Source organism: Lepidochelys olivacea, assembly GCF_965140295.1.
Source record: "Lepidochelys olivacea isolate rLepOli2 genome assembly, chromosome: 3".
Lineage (NCBI taxonomy): Eukaryota > Metazoa > Chordata > Testudines > Cheloniidae > Lepidochelys > Lepidochelys olivacea.
The window spans coordinates 71517744-71533439 of NC_140413.1; the positions used below are offsets into that span (position 1 = coordinate 71517744).

At 45.9% G+C, this 15696-nt stretch overlaps 1 long non-coding RNA gene across 1 annotated transcript; it reads left to right on the plus strand.

Moving 5' to 3' along the window:
• The first annotated feature begins 1261 nt into the window (after positions 1–1261).
• On the plus strand, positions 1262–14221 carry LOC311517328. The gene is made up of 3 exons (XR_014710668.1): positions 1262–1352; positions 12876–13078; positions 13743–14221. It is a non-coding gene; the product is annotated as an uncharacterized lncRNA (long non-coding RNA).
• Positions 14222–15696: the final 1475 nt, after the last annotated feature.

Here is a 15696-nt window from a genome sequence, read left to right on the forward strand (position 1 = left end):
AAAGCATCCTGACTTTCAGAGTTGCTGACCACCTGCAGCTCCCAAATGACCAATCTGAATTATTTGATTATTCATTTGGTATCTTGTCAATCAACAGGACTAGAAAGAACTCTTACATTTCACTGGAAAGTTGGGGGATTGTCCGGGGTGAATAGCATTAATTTCTATCCTTGGTGGTCTTAGACTGCCTCCAAGGATTGAAGCTTGGCTCAGAAACTTGTCTAACCTGGCAGATAAAGAGTGGGTAATGTTTCGGAGAAGAGGGTCCTCAGACAAATTTGAAAAGATTTGGTGTAACTTTCTAGAAATCGTTGATTTGATTTCTAGCACATGGAAACCAAGATGCCACTCTTGTCTCTCCTTCGTGCCCCCACCTTCATTTTCTTTCCCATTCTTCCCATTCCTTTACTTTTTTCATCTTTGTTTCTGTTCTCCCTTTATTTTTGAAAAACAACAATAAAATATAAATTAAAAAATTACCATTTCTAGATGTGGTCACCAGGCCTTCAAACCACTGAGTCCTACTGATGATTTACCAGCCACAGCAGTATATTTTCAATATCCCAATCTTGGCTCAGTCTGCCTTTGGCTGCAATAGGAGCTTGCCTCTATGCGGAGTGCCTAAATGGGCAGGATTGAAACACCCCTGTGTCCTTCTCTTCTTTGCACTCACCTGGTTTAGTTAATTTGACTAGATGTAGTAGGATATGCAGCTGATGGCCAGGGATGCTGAGAGCAAACCCTGAATGAAAATATATATATAATTTTCTGTATAAACCAATATTTACCATAAGCTCTAGCTGTAATTTTTGTTATGGCAGCATATGTTGAAATGGCTCACGCTGTGCTTGTTCTGTGGGACTAGATCCAGGTTTACCCTGGATTAACTGGAAATGAATGTAGCTGCTGTGCTGAGGTAAGGGGTAATGTGGAATTTCATGAATTGACTGTGAATAGTGGAGGAAGATAATAAGATAATAGTTTACAAGAAGCTCTTCTCACCCCTCTTTAACTCTATGGGGAGTGAGGACCAGAACATTTTTAAAAATCCTTTCATGACTAGCCAATTTTTAGATGAGAAAATAAATCAGTTCTTCAGCCTTCACTGACAATTTCTGCTTAGACAAGGTGGGGGAGGTAATATCTTTCATTGGACCAACTTTCTGTGGGTGAAAGATTCAAGCTTTCAAGCTTATCGTTGGTCCAGTGACAGATATTACCTCATCACCCCCTTGTGTCTTTAATAACCTGGAACCAACATGGCAACAACAACACTGCAAACAGTTTCTGCTGAAGACAGCCCTTCGATATAATGCACTTGAGTGCTGGATCCAAGAGATCAAGAAGACACGGTACGATTACAGCAATATATTTTGATAGTTTCCTTTCTTATCTGTCTTCATTGTCATTCACATGGTAATGCTAATGAATGCTGTTCATGTGTGGTAGAAGGATGTCAATATTCAATATTGCACTAATCAATTTGTAGAAAAATATTAGTATGACTGATTGTACTTAGCGGTAGATTTCAAATTTTACAGAGTTGCATGAATCCATCTATAACAACAAATAGAGATCACAGTGAAAAATACTAATTAGTTTTGTGTTTTCAGTCTTGTATATTGTATGCTACTGAACTGCAATATTCAGTCGTAGGAGTCGTAAAATCACAGAGGAAAAAGTATACTGAAGATGTTAATTAAAATTGATATAATTTAATTGATGTTTTAATATAACAGGAGCAGCATGCATTGCTAAGTAGTAAAAGCAATATCACTACTGAAATAGATACTAAGGAGATAGAATACATAGCTAGGTAATGGGTGTGATACCTCATTTACACTTGTATAAATGAGGAGTAATTCCACTAAAAACAGTATGAAATCAGAATCAGGTCCAAATGTCCCTATTCTCAAATGAATTACTCTTTGTCTGTGTTGAAGTATTGTGTGTCTGAATCCTTCTTACAACAGATCTTCCAACACGCCCTGATTCTTCACATACAGTTGATGGCCTTCTATATCCCAGTACTAAGCAACCAGAGGATCTAACGAACAGAAGAAACTAACAGTGGAGTTTTCCAAGGGAGTTTAGAGGGGGAGTGGGAGAATGTATGTGTGTGGGGGGGAGGGGCTAGATACATTTCATTAACATTCTTTAAACTTAAGGCAATAAACACCCCTCATAAAAACAAAATAACAATAAAGGAACGAGCTGCAGGAACGAAAAGAGAATGCAGGCAGAAGTCCAGCAACAGAGTGAGGACTATCCAGTTTATTGCCCTGAATGCAGCATGTATGATTACCTGACCTACGTGTGGGTGGCATATGTGTGCATTCGGTGCAAGGAGCATCTAGCCCTCAGAGACCGCGTATGGGCTTTGGAGACAAGAGTGACTGAATTGGAGGAGCTAAGGGATACAGAGAGGCACATAGATGAGACTTTCTGGGAGACAGTAGAACAGTCCCACCACCGTCCCAGTCTGACGGCTTCTGTGCTGTTGAGAAGAATGAAAGTCTCAGAGAAGAAGAACATCAAACTGGAGCAGAGGGAAATGATTCCTTAGCTGGGGCCCTCCTTCCAGATGATGTCATGGTATCCTCTCGTACTGAGGATACCTCTCAAGGGGAGGAAACTCCAGTTATTAGGAAGTGACAGGTAATAGTAACAGGGGATTGGATCACTAGAAACATAGATAGCTGGGTTTGTGATGACTGGGAGAACTGCACGGTGACTTGCCTGCCAGGTGCAAAGGTTGCGTATCTCTGGAGACATCTAGACAGATTTATGTGTAGTGCTGAGAGGAGGAGCTGGTGGTCGTGGTACACGTAGGTACCAGTGACATAGGGAAAGGTAGGAGAGAAGTCCTGGAAGCCAAATGTACGCTGCTAGGTAAGAGATTGAAGTCCAGGACCTCCATGGTAGCATTCTGTGAAAAGTTTCCAGTTCCACATGCAGCACCAGTTAGATAGATAGAACTGCAGAGTCTCAATGTGTGTATGAGACGATGGTGTAGGGAGGAGAGGGTTAGTTTATTAGGAAATGGGGACACTTTTGGGAAAGGGGGAGCCTATACAGGAAGGATGGACTCCATCTAAACCAAAATAAAACCAGATTACTGGCACATAAAATTTAAAAGGTCGGAGAGCAGTTTTTAAACTAAAAGCTGGGGGAAAGCTGCCAGGTTTGGAGGAGCACATGGTTCGGACAGAGACATCCCTTAGGGGAAGATCTGTTAATGGAGATTGTCTATATCCTAGTAAGGAAGAGAGGGTGGAAGATGATAAAACATGGGTAGGATGTCTGATGAGAAACAATAAAATGAAAAAGAGTCCCAATCAATTACATCATATAATGGCAGACAGCTAAAAAGTAATAATTTTAAAGTGCTTATATATACAAATACAAGTATATATAAGTGATTATATACAAATGAGTGAACTAGAGTGCCCTGTATTAAATGAGCATATTGATATAATAGGCATCACAGAAATTTGGTGGAATGAAGATAATGAATGGGTTACAGTAATACCAGGGAACAAAATATATCGGAAGGACAGAACAGGTCATACTGGTAGGGGAGTAACACTATATGTGAAAGAAAGTGTAGAATCAAATGAAGTAAAAAACTTAAACGAACCAAACTGTACCATAGAATCTCTATGGATAGTAATTCCATGCTCGAATAATAAGAATATAGCAGTAGGATATACTACCGACTGCCTGACCACGATGATGACTGTGAAATGCTTAGGGAGATTAGAGAGGCTATAAAATAAAAAGTCAATAATAATGGGGGATTTCAACTACCCCCATATTGACTGGGCACATGTCACATCAGGATGGGATGCAGAGATAAAGTTTCTTGATACCTTAAATGACTGCTTCTTGGAGCCGCTAGTCCTGAAACTCACAAGAGGAGAGGCAATTATTGATTTAGTCCTAAGTAGAACACAGGATCTGGTCCAAGAGGTGAATATTGCTGAACCACTTGATAGTAGAGACCATAAAATAATTAAATTTAACATCCCTGTGGCAGGGAAAACACCACAATGGCTCACAGAAAGGGGAACTGCACAAAAATGAGGAAGTTAAAGAGAAATTAAAGATACAGTGGTTTTCAGAATGGAGAGAGGTAAACAGTGGTGTCCCCCAAGGGTCTATATTGGGAGCAGTCCTATTCAACATAATCATAAGTGATCAGTAAAAAAGGGGTAAACAGTGAGGTGGCAAAGTTTGTAGATGACACAAAACTATTCAAGATAGTTAAGTCCAAAGCAGAATGCGAAGAGTTACAAAGGGATCTCACAATGCTTTTACCCTATACTATACAGATATCACAGAGGATACCAGCATTTCTCATATTGGAGGTCCTGACCCAAAAAGGAGTTGCGGGGGGGGGGGGGAATTGCAAGGTTATTTGGGGTGGGGGGTTCATGGTATTGCTACCCTTACTTCTGAGCTGCCTTCAGAGCAGGTGGCCGGAGAGTGATGGCCGTTGGCCAGGCCCCCAGCTCTGAAGCAGCGCCCCATCAACAGCAGCACAGAAGGGTGGCAATACTATACCATGCCACCCTTACTTCTGTGCTGGGAGGCTGGAGAGTGGCAGCTGCTGACTGAGGGCCAAGCTCTACAGGCAGCAGCGCAGAAATAAGGGTGGCAATACCATACTATGCCATTCTTCCTTCTGCGCTTCTTCTGTCTTCAGAGCTGGGCTTCCGGCCGCTGCGCTCCAGTTGCCCCGTTCTGAAGGCAGCATCACCACCAGCAGGAGCACAGAAGTAAGGGTGGCAGTACCACAACCCCCACTACACTAACCTTGCAACCACCCCACAACTCCTTTTTGGGTCAGGATCTCAACAATTACAACACTGTAAAATTTCAGATTTCAATAGCTGAAATCATGAAATGTACTATTTAAAAAATCCTATGACTATTAAATTGACCAAAATGAACCGTGAATTTTGAAGGACCCTATTCATGGAGGATAGGTTCATCAATAGGCAGGGATGGTGTCCCTAGCCTCTGTTTGCTAGAAGCTGGGAATGGGCAACAGGGGATGGATCACTTGATGATTACCTGTTCTGTTCGTTCCCTCTGGGGCGCCTGGCATTGGACACTGTCGGAAGACAGGATACGGGGCTATATGGACCTTTGGTCTGACCAAGTATGGCTGGTCTTATGTTCCAAACCTTTCCACTCATCTCCCATTCTCTTTAGAAGCACGCAGATCTTAAGGTGGTGGCCTTCTTTTCACTCCTTCATACCTCTTTCTTCAGGATGATGGGCCAGTTGTGCCTGCTCCCCAACCAGGTAGCCTAGCATTTAAATGGGCCCTGCAGCTTTAGGCATGGAAAGGTTATTTTTTCTGTTGCTGCAGCTGCTACATGCTTTGGCTCTGGGACTGAGAAATGTCACCAGAATCCACCAGGGTTAAGGAAATTCCCTTTTTTTCCCCAAAGAGGTCAAGTCAGTGCAGTGGCAGTAACACTGTGCCCTGTGCTAGCCTGCAGTAGAGCCAGTTTCCTGGCAACTTAATGTGTGTAGTTGGCCCTGATAAAATCTGATTGCTTTAGCCACCTGATTGGCTGCAGGAGTCAAAAGGCTGATACTTAAGCACAGTAGCTGCTCAGTGTGGGCCCCACCTGCAGCTATGCTTGGTCTTCTCCTTGCTGTCTCTCGTGCAGCCTCATAGAATATCAAAGTTGGAAGGGACCTCAGGAGATCATCTAGTCCAACCCCCTGCTCAAAGCAGGACCAATCCTCAATTTTTGCCCCAGATCCCTAAATGGCCCCTCAAGGATTGAGCTCACAACCCTGGGTTTAGCAGTCTAATGCTCAAACCACTGAGCTATCCCTCTCCTCCCGTCTCTTCCCTTCCCCCAAACTGACCTGGTTTCTGACTCCTAGCTCTGACCTTTGGCTATGCCTCCTGACTGTGACTATGTATAACCCTTCAAGTTAGGTTTCAGCTTCTGACTCCTGGCTCCGAACTTTGGCTTTGCTCCTGGATCGTATTCTCGCTTGATTCAGTTATAACTTCTAGGCTGGATTGTTGCTCCAACCTTTAAACTAGTCCATCACAACTCAGTTGCTCACACAGTGAGCACAAGAGCCTTTCTCTCCAGGTGCTGCAGAGAGAGGTGCTGCTATCTTGCCAGGCCCTCTAAGCATATACAGTAGGGGGAGTGGACCAGCTAGCTAATTCCTGAAAACAAGAAATAAGAGTGGGGGAAGCAGAGGTTCAGATTGAATCTCCACCACTTAAAGGATCCTATTATTAACAATGATTAATAGTAAAATTATTGAGACTTTCCAGAAACCCTAATCAGATCAATACCCTATCATGCTAGCACTATACAAGTGTAAGGGGACTGTTGCCCCCTTACTAACATTCAGTGGGGGTGTTTTAATGGCTAGCTCCCAGTACTAAAAAGGGGGAAGGGGAAATCAGGACCCTGAGACTGCCAGTGCCCAGGAACAATGGGGAGAGGCCAGTGCTCCAGGTCAGCCTGAATAACAGGGTGGGCAGGCTAATCAGGGAGTCAGGAGGCCAGGGAGGTCCCGTCCTCCGTGTGAGCTGGATTTACCTGGGTCAGACAGGGTGGGGCTGAGCTAAGGAAAAAGCAGGGGCCCAAGCTAAGCTGGGGAGCAGAGTTGTGCCAAATCCAGAGGGACCAGAAAAACAGCCCAGAGAGAGCAGACCCTGTCCTTGGAGCGGAGCTGCAGCCCCAAAGCCAGAGGCACAGCCCAGAGAGAGCGGACTTGCCCTGGGAGCAGAGCTGCAGCAACCAGAGCCAGAGGGGCCAGAAAAGCAGCCCAGGAAGCAGGTCAGTGCTGGGAGCAGAGTCACAGAAGCAGCCTGCAGAGCAGACCTGTCCTGGGAGCAGAGCTGTAGCAACCAGAGCCAGAGGGGCCAAAGAAGCAGTCCAGGTAGCTGGAGACAGAGCAGCAGCAGTGCTGAGACAGAGTGGTGGAGCTGGAGCAGTTCGGAGCTGGGTGTGGTGAGCAGCTGGGGAGAGCGAGGGGGACCCTGGGCAGCAGGCCCAGCATAGGGAGACGCCTCAGCCAAGAGGCTCTGCAGGCCAGGCTTGGATCGTAACCCCAACAGGGCAAGGGCGACACTGGGAAGAAGGGTCCTACCACTGAGAGCGTGTGGCCACCACCTGAGCAAGTGTCCAACCCACAGCATCCCTGCAGCGCAGCCAGGGCCTAAGAAGAAGGCCTGGGACTTACAAGGAGCAGACTGTGAACTGCCCTGACATTCCCGAGACACTGTGTGTGATGTTCCCTGCCACAGAGCGGGTTGATGTGTTTCCTTTAACCTTTCCCATTTTTCCTTATTCTTTTTAAAATTAATTGTTGATTAAATAACTTGCATTTGCTTTAACTTGTATGTAATGGTCAGTGGGTCAGAGAAGTGCCCAGGGCAGAGAGAGTACCCCAGAGTGGGGACACCCTAACTTCTGTCCTAGGTGACCACAGCAGGGTTGGGGGTCGAGCCCCCCAGGTATCCTGGCCCAGCCTTGTTGGGGTTACGAGGACTCTACCAGACAGGAGAGTGGAAGGGGAGTCCTCAAGGGCAGGGAGGCCACTGGGTAAAGGAAGTGGGAGCGAGGACTCAGATCCTTTCGCTAGCTCACTTCACCAGGGTAGTGCAGAAGCCAGGAAAGTTCCCCACAATAGCGGGACTATTCCCCTGCTTACACAAGCACCCAAGTAGAGACTTGACAGGTTTTAAGAGGACAGGAAATGGAGTCACTGGGGTAAGTGGAGAGGGCTGAGAAGAACCTTCCCTGTTGGTAACAGGGCATAAAAAGGTGAAGATGTTAGGAGATAGGCGCAATGGAGGGTGATCACAATATCATTATCATTTCTTTGGAAAAAGTTGGCAAGATATTACACAAATATAGAGGATGGTGCAAGAGGGAGAATAGATTTTTAAAAGTAGGGGCAGATTTTCAAAGGTGTTTAGATATAGATAGGCAGATACGTGCTTTTGAAAATCCCACTAAACAGGTTAGGTGTCTAAATTTCATCAAAATCATTCTATCAAATTTACAGTTCTTTATGTAAAGGAAATATGCTAAAAAACTATTTATAGGGCTCCTTGTTTGTCACGGAGGTTTCAGAAGTCACAGATTCCGTGGCTTCCTGTGACCTCTATGACTTCTGCAGCAGCCAGTGTTGCTGACCCCAGAGCTGCCCGGGACCAGCTGCTCAGGCAGCCCTGGTGACAGCCACACCAGCCGCTGCTGGAGTGGCTCTGCAGTGAGCTGCTCAGGCAGCCCACAGGCAGCCACATCGGCCGCTGCTCTGGCGGGCCCGGGGACCACCTGAGCAGTGGCTGACGTAGCTGGCCCCAGGGACCACTGCTCCCGGGGCTGCCAGAGCAGTGACTGGGCCCCGAGACTCCCCAACCCAGTGGCGGCCAGAGCAGCCGCTGGCCCCCTGGGGCTGCCCCCTTCTGGCGATGGCCGGAGCAGCCACTGGCCCCCCGGGGCTCCCCACCCCCAGTGGTGGCCAGAGTTGACACTGGCCCCCCAGGTCTCCCTCCGGCAGCGAGCCCACCTGGACTCTTCCCCCCCCCCCCCCCCGCACAAGAGTCAGTCGGGGGTGTTTATGGTATAAGTCATGGACAGGTCATGGGCTGTGATTTTTTGGGTTTTGCCTGTGACCTGTCCATGACTTTTACTAAAAATATCCGTGACTAAATTGTAGCCTTAACTATTTCCCATCCCCATTCTGTCATTAAATGCATAACGCTTTAATTCCCACACAAGTAAATTCACTAGGCGAAAACTTATACTCCATTTGCTACTTGGGAATGGGCAAATTGCAGCATTTTAGGGCCAAATCCATTCTTATGCAGTTTTTTTGGGGCTGCAAGAGAGTCCCATCCTCTGTGGATCAGGCACAGAGGGAACATGTTACATACACTCACCAGTGAGTGGCGTACTTCCTCTGGACAGAGGCCCAGGACAGATTGAATCCCAGGCAGGCCCATACCTATGTGACAGCCATTATCCTGGCCTGCACAGTGCGGCTTCAGTCAGGTACTCTCACAGCTGAAAGCAGGAATCTCTACAGCTTGAGCTAAAGAGCCAGTTTCTGGAGCTAACAGACATAATATCCTCTGTGGATTGCGCACAGGGAGGGATACGTACACATAGTGACCAGTGGGTTACATGTTTACCCTTATTTTAAGTTCTTCAAGCAATAGGGCATCTGTCCAGAGGAAGTATGCCACCCATTGGTGAGTGTGTGTTACATGTCCCTTCTGTGCCTGATTCACAGAAGATGGGAGTTTCCTAGTATTCTAGTGGGTATCTAACCCCTTTGCCATACTGTATATATATTCCGTTCATGTTCTTTTAATCTTCCTCATAAATCACTCTTTCCAGCTGCTTAAATCATTTTTATTGCCCTCTTCTGAATTCCCTTCAGTTTTTGATAATGAGGTGCCCAGTACTGTGAGTATTCTAGGTGTATGGTCTCACATTGCCATATGGAGAGGGACTCTCATCCCCTTGGTCTATGATTTGATTATCCTGTGTATTGCACACAGACAAAATTGTCCTTTTTTTCCACTGTCACATTGCATTGCTGTATGTGCAGCTCAAAGCCACTTTGTTTCTAATTTGCTGCCACTTTAGAGCCCTGGGTCCCATTCAGTGTTACTGTATTTGCAAGTATCTCACACACATTGAATATCTGTGTTTTGGATTATTATTAATCCCCAGGTGTATTTGGTATACAATTTTCCTGGCTGAAGTTCATTTTGTTATTTCCTGCCCATAATTCATTTCTCATGGTTTTAGATCCCTTTGTATTTCTCATGCTTCAGTAGTGTTTGCAACACCTCTTAATTTGGTATTATCTGCAAATTCAATTAATGCTCTGTTTATCCCTTCTTCCAGATCATTAATAAAAATGCTTTATGGTGCAATGTCCCACTGAGGCATAAAGAATCAATATATGCAGTAATCAATGCAGTAATCAATCTTGAGAATATATTTAAAAATGTGATTCCTATTGTGAGGATGCATCAGAAACCCAAAATGTTTGAAATGAAAACGGAAGAGAGCATATTCTGAGAACAACGTTAAATTATATAAATATAGGGGGACTTGATGGTTCATGGCTCTGTTTCTAGGAAGCATAGCTTTTAACCATTAAACTATAGGTTCAAATCTGGCACAGGTTAGTTGTGACCAATGTTGTTGTCATGTTACACCTCTTTCTTTGGCTGTATAGTTTCCTGGTGGCCTTAGACCAGTTCCTAGGAGATGAAACAAGTAACCACATTATAAATTAGATGTTACCCTTGCCGACTATCTAAGCTGAGATGGATTGAATTAAACATGGAGATTGAACTGCTCTTATACCTTAGGTTGGATCTCCCTGGTGTAGTTCACCCCAGTACTAGGCCCTATGCATCACTTCAGCACCTCAAGTTTCATGTTAAGGGCTAAATCCAGCCCCCTATTACATAGCTGCAGAGGTCCTCTAGGCAGTGGAATCAATTAGGGATACAACATTTGGGGGAAGAGGGAGGGCATTCATCCCCCCAGGTCACAGAGACCTCCACTCCATAAACTCTTTGCATGGACACACACAGAGTCAGGTCAGAGATATCCCACCTATCTCCCTGGACATGAAATGGCCTATGGTGGCTACTTTCGCTATTGAGCTGAAATATCATAATCAGCAGTGGCGCTGGAACATGTTTAATAGTGGAGGTGCTACACCCCTTTACCCCTGTCCGAGCCTCCCACCGCTCCGTAGACCTGGGGCTGGGAGCAGGGCTGTGGCTCTGGGGTGGGGGTGTAGACAGGAGAAGGAGCAAGGCTGGGGCTGGCATCCAGGACCCTAGGCATTGGGCCAGCTGTTGGGATCCCAGGCGTTGGGCCAGGAGCAGAGCCCCACATAAAACATGGGGGTGTTGCAGCCCGAGTTGCCTATACGAATCAGAGTGGCTCTCCAGTCACTTTACAATCTAGCAGGAAGGATTACTCCCTGCTTTTCCATGTATGTATCCAGTATCCAATTCAGAGTTGCCAACTCTCAAGTCTCCAGGAAGTAAAGATTAATTAAAGAATTAAAGAAACCTCCAGGAATATGTTCAACCAAAATCGGCAACCCTAATCCAACCTGTCCACGTAGACTGATCAATGGGCAAAGGATCTTTTGGGAGGTGGCATAAGAGATGTACATGGGGGCTCCCGAGTGAGTTTAACCCAAGTTTTGCCAATTTTGTGCTACACATAACCAGAGGTTTAATGCTTTCTGTGATCTCCATCTGGCACCTGTCAAAAGCACCATTCCTGCATTCTTTGTACACCTGCAACCACCACTGAGTTCAGCAGGAGCTACGTTTGTGGAAGAAATGAAGGATCAAATTCTATTCCACATTGTATAGTTTACCTAAACCTAATTTGTTAATAAACATCATTCAAAATTTAGTCAGCAGAGAATTTAAAACGTATCGCTACAGTGAACTAAATTTTTAATTTTAATTAAATCTTTCAAAAAGGGATTTTTGTAAGAGTTCAATTCAGTTTCATGTTAATTTAATATGTATTACTCATAAAGATGGTCAAAAATTGTTGAAACCTTTTTTCAGTGAAAAATGTCCTTTTCTAGGAAAAACACTGTTTATTTTTTTCAAAATTTTCTGAATTTTGACAAAAAAACATTTTTCCCCTTATTAAAAATATAGAAACTTTCAAATTTGAAAAAAGTTTGAAAAATTAAATTGTCATGAAACATATTTATCATTTTTTGACCAGCTCCACTCAAAAAACTCTAAAAGAACAAGGTACAAGTTACCTTTCTCAATTAGTGACTCTAACCAACATTAAAAAAAAATTCTAAAATTAGGCAGCTAATTCTGTATATAGTCACTGAAATAAGTGGCTTGAAGTCAGTGGGAGATGCTGGCACCTCAGCACTTTTGAAAATAGGTCAATTTTTTGGTACCTTAGTGAAGATGTAGCAGCATAATTTAGGCAGGCATTTTTGAAAATCTTGTCCCCTCTCTTTTCTTGGTCTCTTGTTTATATCAACTATTGCAGGTCTCCTTCCAGCCAATCCTTCCAGCAGGATCCTGGCTGGAAGCTGATGCTTGACAAACTGAGACTAAGCCCCGGTCTACACTAGGAGTTGAGGTCGAATTTAGCAGCGTTAAATTGATTTAACCCTGCACCCGTCCACATGACGAAGCCCTTTTTTTCAACTTAAAGGGCTCTTAAAATCAATTTCCTTACTCCACCCCTGACAAGTGGATTAGCGCTGAAATTGGCCTTGCCGGGTCGAATTTGGGGGACTGTGGATGCAATTAGACAGTATTGGCCTCTGGGAGCTATCCCAGAGTGCTCCATTGTGACCGCTCTGGACAGCACTCTCAACTCAGATGCACTGGCCAGGTAGACAGGAAAAGGCCTACGATCTTTTGAATTTCATTTCCTGTTTGGTCAGCGTGGCAAGCTGCAGGTGAGTGCAAAGCTCATCAGCAGAAGTGACCATGATGAAGTCCCATAATCACAAAAGAACTCTAGCATGGACCAAACAGGAGGTATGGGATCTGATCGCTGTATGGGGAGAGGAATGCGTGCTATCAGAACTCCGTTCCAGTTTTCAAAATGCCAAAACATTTCTCAAAATCTCCCAGGGCATGAAGGACAGAGACGATAACAGGGACCCGAAGCAGTGCCGCGTGAAACTTAAGGAGCTGAGGCACTCCTACCAGAAAACCAGAGAGGCAAACGGCCACTCCTGGTCAGAGCCCCAAACATGCCGCTTCTATGATGAGCTGCATGCCATTTTAGGGGGTTCAGCCACCACTACCCAACCGTGTTGTTTGATTCCTTCAGTGGAGATGGAGGCAACACGGAAGCAGGTTTTGGGGACGAGGAAGATGATGATGATGAGGTTGTAGATAGCTCACAGCAAGCAAGCAGAGAAACTGGTTTTCCTGACAGCCAGGAACTGTTTCTCACCATGGACCTGGAGCCAGTACTCCCTGAACCCACCCAAGGCTGCCTTCCAGACCCGCTAGGTGGAGAAGGGACCTCTGGTGAGTGTACCTTTTTAAATAGTATACATGGTTTAAAAGCAAGTATGTTTAATGATTAATTTACCCTGGCATTCACGGCCAGTACAGCTACTGGAAAAGTCTGGTAACGTGTCTGGGGATGGAGCGAAAATCCTCCAGGGACATCTCCATAAAGCTCTCCTGGATATACTCCCAAAGACTTTGCAAAAGGTTTCTGGGGAGGGTAGCCTTATTCCGTCCACCATGGTAGGACACTTTACCACGCCAGGCCAATAGCACATAGCTGGGAATCATTGCAGAACAAAGCATTGCAGTGTGTGTTTGCTGGCATTCAAACAACATCCGTTCTTTATCTCTCTGTGTTATCCTCAGGAGAGTGAGATATCATTCATGGTCACCTGGTTGAAATAGGGTGCTTTTCTTAAGGGGACATTCAGAGGTGGCCGTTTCTGCTGGGCTGTTTGCCTGTGGCTGAACAGAAATATTCCCCGCTGTTAGCCACAGGAAGGGGGGAGGGAGAAGGGGCTAGCCACGTGGTGGGGGGAGGCAAAATGAGACCTTGGAATGAAAGCACATGTACTATGTATGTAATGTTAACAGCAAGGTTTACCGTGAAAGAGTGTACACATTGTTCTATAAAATGTGTCTTTTTAAATACCACTGTCCCTTTTTTTTTCTCCACCAGCTGCATGTGTTTCAAGGATCATAGAATCTTCTCCTTCCCAGAGGCTAGCAAAGATTAGAAGGTGAAAAAAAAAGCACCCGCGATGAAATGTTCTCTGAACTCATGCTGTCCTCCCACACTGACAGAGCACAGACGAATACGTGGAGCAGACAATGTCAGAGTGCAGGGAAAGCACAAAATGACAGGGAGGAGAGCTGGCGGGCTGAAGAGAGTAAGTGGCGGGCTGAGGAGAGGGCTGAAACTGAAAGGTGGCAGCAGCGTGATGAGAGGAGGCAAGATTCAATGCTGAGGCTGCTGGAGGATCAAACTAATATGCTCCAAAGTATGGTTGAGCTGCAGGAAAGTCAGCAGGAGGACAGACCGCCGCTACAGCCCCTGTGTAACCAACTGCCCTCCTCCCCAGGTTCCATAGCCTCCTCATCCAGACACCCAAGAAAGTAGTGGGGGGGCCTCCGGCCTCCCAGCCACTCCACCCCAGAGGATTGCCCAAGCAACAGAAGGCTGGCATTCAATAAGTTTTAAAGTTTTTTAAACTTTTAAAGTGCTGTGTGGCCTTGTCCTTCCCTCCTCCACCACCCCTCCCGGTCTACCTTGGCAGTTATCCCCCTATTTATGTGATGAATTAATAAAGAATGCATGAATATGAAGCAACAATGGCTTTATTGCCTCTGCAAGCGGTGATCGAAGGGAAGAGGGGAGGGTGGTTAGCTTATAGGGAAGAAGAGTGAACCAAGGAGTGGGGGGTTTCATCAAGGAGAAACAAACAGAACTTTCACACCGTAGCCTGGCCAGTCCTGAAACTGGTTTTCAAAGCTTCTCTGATGCGCACCACACCCTCCTGTGCTCTTCTAACTGCCCTGGTGTCTGGCTGCACATAACCAGCAGCCAGGCGATTTGCCTCAACCTCCCACCCCGCCATAAACGTCTCCCCCTTACTCTCACAGATATTGTGGAGCGCACAGCAAGCAGTATTAACGGTGGAAATATTGGTTTCGCTGAAGTCTAACCGAGTCAGTAAACTGCACCAGCGCACTTTTAAATGTCCAAATGCACATTCTACCACCATTCTGCACTTGCTCAGCCTGTAGTTGAACAGCTCCTGACTACTGCCCAGGAACAGCTCCTGACTACTGCTTCATGAGCCATGGCATTAAGGGGTAGGCTGGGTCCCCAAGGATCACTATAGGCATTTCAACATTCCCAACGGTTATTTTCTGTTCTGGAAAGTAAGTCCCTTGCTGCAGCCATTCAGACAGACCAGAGTTCCTGAAGATCCGAGCATCATGTACCTTTCCCGGCCATCTCACGTGGATGCTGGAGAAAAGTCCCTTGTGATCCACCAGTGCTTGCAGCACTATTGAAAAGTACCCCTTGCAGTTTATGTACTCGCTGGCTTGGTACTCCAGTGCCAAGATAGGGATATGGAGCTCTGGTGCCCAGATAGGGATATGGGTTCTGTCTATGGCCTCACCACAGTTAGGGAATCCCATTGCAGCAAAGCCATCCACTCTGACCTGCACATTTCCCAGGGTCACTACCCTTGATAACAGGAGATCTTTGATTGCGTTGGCTACTTGCATGACAACAGCCCCCACAGTAGATTTGCCCACTCCAAATTGATTCCCGACTGACCGGTAGCTGTCTGGTGTTGCAAGCTTCCACAGGGCTATTGCCACTCACTTCTCAACTGTGAGGGCTGCTCTCATCTTAGTATTTTTGCACCTCAGGAAAGAGGAAAGCAAGTCACAAAGTTCCATGAAAGTGCCCTTATGCATGCAAAAGTTTCGCAGCCACTGGGAATCGTCCCAGACCTGCAACACTTTGCGGTCCCACCAGTCTGTGCTTGTTTCCTGGGCCCAGAATTGGCATTCCACCACATGAACCTGCCCCATTAGCACCACGATGCCCACATTGCCAGGGCCCCTGCTTTGAGAGAGGTCTGTGTTCATGTCCT